This window comes from Pteropus alecto, unplaced genomic scaffold (genome assembly GCF_000325575.1).
Source record: "Pteropus alecto unplaced genomic scaffold, ASM32557v1 scaffold587, whole genome shotgun sequence".
NCBI classification, from domain to species: domain Eukaryota; kingdom Metazoa; phylum Chordata; class Mammalia; order Chiroptera; family Pteropodidae; genus Pteropus; species Pteropus alecto.
The window spans coordinates 182045-186733 of NW_006439816.1; the positions used below are offsets into that span (position 1 = coordinate 182045).

A 4689-nucleotide genomic window follows, 5' to 3' on the forward strand; every position below is an offset into this window, starting at 1 on the left:
AGGCAGTTCTGGGTAAGGGACAACAGTCATCAGATGTGGTGGGGGCCCTACTGGCCTTGTGGCCGCTGTTCTTGCCTCTGCATTGGCTCCTCGGTTTCCCTCAGCCTCGGGACTGTTCCCTTTTTGATGCGCTTTACAAAGAACAATAGCAAGAGCCTTAGGCATCTATATGGCTTCAAGTAAGGCTAAGATCTCACCCTTGTTCTTGCTGTTCTTCCCAGCTGAAGTCAGAAGCCCTCTTTCCTCGTAGATGGCTCCGTGTACATGAGCAGTGGCAAAGGCGTATTGGCTGTCAGTGTATATTGTGACCGCCTTATCCTTCCCCATCTTAGTGCCTCAGTGAGGGCGATGAGTTCGGCCTTTTGAGCAGAAGTCCCATGGGGAAGAGCCTGCGACCAGATGGTGCCAGTTAGAGTTACGATCGCTGCCCCAGTGTACCTCCTTCCTTCCTGCATGAAGCTGCTCCCGTCCGTGAAGAGAACTTCATCGGCCTCAGGCAGAGGGGAGCGTTTGAGGTCTGGCCGCGAGGAACACACAGCGTCAGTGAAATCTGTGCAGTCATGAACGGGGGTCTGGGGGTCTGGGTCTGGCAACAGATTGGCTGGGTTGATGACAGTAGCTTTGGATTTTAGCCATACGTTTGGGGTCATCCGGTGCCTCCCTGTTGTTGAACACCTTCTGGGCCATCTCGACAAGTTGGGACAGGTTCATCCCTTTAAAACCTTCTAATTTTTGTAATTTATGCTGGATATCAGGGGCTGCCCGAGTAGCAAAGGCTACATTAATTGCCCGCTGGTTCTCAGGGGCCTCGGGATCAATGGGGGTGTATACCTAGTATGCCTCGTTCAAGAAATGCTCCAGGGGATTCCTGAGGTCCCTGTATAACTTCAGTTACCTTAGAAAGGTTAGTTCGCTGACAGCAGCCATCCTAATTCCCCCAGTTAGAATCTGGTGGTACCGACCTAATGCCGTTCTTGCTGCCTGAGAATCAGTCTGGGCGGCTGGAGGGAAATTCCTCCTCAGTCTGGTCCCTGCTTCCTCAGCTCTCCTCCCTCCCGCAGGTGTCTTTTGTGTTTCAGTCCGAATGTGTCCGCGTTCTTCGTTCTTCCGCGGCGAAGGGGGTAACTAAAAGCTGTTGGCCATCGTCCCAGGTGGGGCAATGAGTCTGAAAGACACTCTCTAAGAGCCCCATTAATGCCTGGGGTTTCTCAGAGAAAGGCAGATTCTGTGCCTTCCAGCTGTACAGGTCCCTAGTCGAGAAAGGCACATAAACCATAAAGGGCCTGTCTGTGTGATGCCCCTGGGGTGGTGCTTCTCGCAGGCGGAGGATGGCTGGGTGGTGGTGTTGTCTGGTGCCCCGCCCGGAGCGGGAGCAGGAGGCCCATAGGGGTTACCTGCCCGCGTCCGAGGAGGTGAGGCGGTGCTATTTGGCCTCTGTTGTCCTGGATTATAGGGTAGGGGAAGGTCACTGTCCTCTGGTGGAGATTGGAGGACTGAGGGACTGGGCTGTCTTGGAGATTTGGTTGCCGTATGTTTCCGGGTGCCCACAACTAAGACTTGCACCTCTAGAGAAAGGGCACACCGGCGGAGCCAAGGAGGGGTGTTCTGAACAAGGTTTAACCATTGATCAATGTAGGAAACTGATCGGGATGTCCCAGGTCTCCCGTGACAATCTTCCAAACATTCCTCATTAAACTCCTGTCAAAAGAACCCTCTGGAGACCGGTGTACATCAAAAGACAGCCACTCAACTTTACGCAATGTTCTTAGTCTGCCTGAAGAAAACTTTATGCCATAGTCAGCTCTCCCGACAACCCACCCTCTGGAGACCAATTTACATCAAAAGGTAGCCACTCAACTTCACACAGTGTTCTTAGTCTGCCTAGAGAAAACTTTATGCCATAGTCAGCTCTGCCTACAAACCCTTCTTTGAAATGTCGCAGGAGACACCCCAAGGGTGTCTTCCGTGAACTAGGGCCTCCCCCCATCGCTTGCGCGGAAAACACAAGACAGACACTCAGACGAGGACAATTACTGGGGCGTAGGTGGACCCGGAGAGGTCCGCCACCCACAACCCAGACAAGACCAAAGACAATAGACAGAACCCGATGACAGGGCACAGCAGGCGGCGTCCCGCGGCCTGGCCACGGTCCGGGAGATATGACTGCGTCCAGTCTCTCCACGGACCCCCAACGACCGGTCAACAGAAAGGTACCTTTTTATGCAGACGCGAGGCCTCGGAGATTCCCGGCGGGGCCAGGAACAAAGAGTGTGTCCTAGAGGTCGCGTCCTCGATGATTGCGTTGACCCCGTCACGGCGTTCAAGGGCCCTGGAACGTCTCAGGGTGGCCGCCCCTTTGAGTCCGTAACAGGGACAGCAACCGCTCCGGAGGCCGGTCCGGTCTTAGATCCCAGGGCCACTCCCTGTCATCTCGCTGGGGCCTCCCAACGTCGCAGCCACCAGCCCCCAAAAGACACACACGGGGCTCCAGAAATCGCTGAGCTACAGGAAACACACACTTTATTCAGCCAGCTGGTCCTTTTTTATTTCACTCTCTCTTCGTCGAAGTTACCACCGAGTTCATCAGTTCTCGCTCTAAGTTCCGTGATCATCCTTAGAACCAGTGGTTTGAAGTCTGTATCTGATTCCTTGCCACCATTTCATTTAGCTCTTTTTCTGGCGTTTTCTCCTGAACTTTCATTTAGGACATGTTCCTTTGTCTCCCCATTTCGGCTGCCTCCCTATGTTTGTTTCTCTGTATCAAGTAGAGCTGCTATGTCTCCTGGTCTTAGTAGAGTGGCCCTATTGTAGTAGGTGTTCTCCAGGGCCACCTGGCATGAGCCAGCAAGCAGTCCGCAGATGGCTGTCACCTGTGCTGGGCTTATAAGTGCCTCAAGAGGTTAAGCCGGAAACCGAGGCCAGCTGCTGCTAGTGTGGGGCTTGAGGCTGCTCAGCAAGAAGCATGTTGTACCCTGAGGCCAGATGCTGCTCGTTTGGGGTTTGTGAACCTTTGAGAGATCTAAGGAAAGTCCGTAGCATGAGCCGAGCCAGGCCATTTGTATGGAAGAAACTACTGGAGGCAGCTTGGGTGGCCGGCACATTGGGAGGGGCGAGGTCTCAGGGAATCCCCTGGGCCGGGTGCCCGTGTTATCCTGGTTGATAGAGACTCGGATATGGTGCCCACCTGCGTCCGCACGGGAGTGGGAAGGCCTCAACCAACGACCAGTGGCTTTTAGCAGCACTTCTGTCTGGGAGGAAGCCGACCCTCCAGCCCTCGCCCTGAAGCCAGACCACTCAGTCCCTTCCCGTGTGTCCCTGGCGCCTTTCGAGCAGCTGTCCCAGCGCCGGAGCTCAGGGCCAGCGAGTCCGTCAGCGGTGAGTCCGCGCGGGCCCTTAAGAGGAGCGTCTGCGACTCCCGCAGCCCCCCTCACTCAGCCATAGTGTCCGCTGCTTTTCACAGCCAGACGTGATGGGGACTCTTCTGGGCACTGGTCCCTCCCTATCCTCCACCGCCCGTTTCGCGCCTCTGCCCCTGCTGCCTGCCTCTTACGTGCGTCCCCACTTGTAGGACTTCTGTTCAGCAAGATCTCAGGCGACTCCCAGCGGTGGCTGCTCTGTCGTGTCGTTGCAGTTTTGGTGTGGTCGCGCCAGGAGGCTTCCATGCCACCCCGGCCCCACGTCCGGTTGTTCTCTCTCGTCTTTGGCATTTCTGTTACTTACTCCATCTGTCTTATGCTAGCATTACCGAATCCTTTGTTCCTATTATTATTTAGAACAAACTGTTATGTGTTAAGTTTATTCCGAGTAAGAAAAAGTTTTGATTTTATTTTGTCTCCTTTTCTTTCTTTCGTACAGCTCTTCCGTCGTGGAGATCCGAGTTTCTGATGCTCTTGCTTCTAGCTAAACAGTTTGTTCTACTGGTGACGAACTCCCCAAATTTTTGCTTGTCAGTAAAATTCGTTATTTCTCCTGTACTTCAGGAGCATAATTTCACTGGATCCAGAATTCTAGGTTGGTGAGATTTTTTTTTTCTCTTAACACTTTAAATGTTTCCTCTCCTCTCTCCTGGCTTTCATGGTTTCTAAAGACAAGTCCAATGTAATTCTTATCCTAGCTCTTCTATAGGTAAGATGTCTCTGTTTCTCTCTCTCTCTCCCTCTCTCTCTCCCTCTCTCTCTCTCTCTCTCTCTCTCTCTCTCTCTCTCTCTCTCTCTCTCTCTGTCTCTGTCTCTCTGTCTCTGTCTCTCTGACTTCTTTAAGATTTTTCTCTTTGTCTTTCATTTTCTGCAGTTTGAACATGATATATTTTAAGTACAGTTTGTTGTTTTTGGGGGGGGGGGGTTTATCCTGTTCTCTGAGCTTCCTTTATAGTTTGGTGTGTTATTAATTTTGAGATCTTGTCATCATTGTTTCAAATATTTCTTCTGTCCTTTTCTCTTTTGTGATATTCCCATTTTGTGTATGTTAAAACTTGTGTAATTGTACCACAGTTCTTGTGCATTTTGTCATTTTCGTTTTTTTCTCTTTGTGTTTCAGTTGTGGAAGTTTCTATTGGAATTTCTTCAAGCCCGCTAATTCTTTAATGTCCACTGACTGGTGAACCCATCAAAGACATTCATTTCTGAGACAGTATTTCTGATTCGCATTTCCTTTCCATTCAGTTTTATGATTCTGTCTCTGCTGACATTA

General features: G+C 51.5%; 2 long non-coding RNA genes across 13 annotated transcripts in view; one reads left to right on the forward strand and one right to left on the reverse strand.

Moving 5' to 3' along the window:
- The window catches only part of LOC102883931, a 61689-nt gene that overhangs the window by 39725 nt on the left and 17275 nt on the right, over positions 1-4689 (forward strand). For 10 of the 11 annotated variants that reach the window (XR_001517338.2, XR_001517337.2, XR_001517340.2 and 7 more), the window contains 2 exons: positions 3856-4011; positions 4537-4683. This is a non-coding gene — a long non-coding RNA (uncharacterized LOC102883931). Of the gene's footprint in view, positions 1-3855; positions 4012-4536; positions 4684-4689 lie in introns of those variants that run through there. The other variant, XR_003047844.1, reaches the window with a different exon arrangement.
- LOC107196028 overlaps positions 1-4689 on the reverse strand; it is a 57924-nt gene that overhangs the window by 13899 nt on the left and 39336 nt on the right. The window lies entirely within an intron of this gene.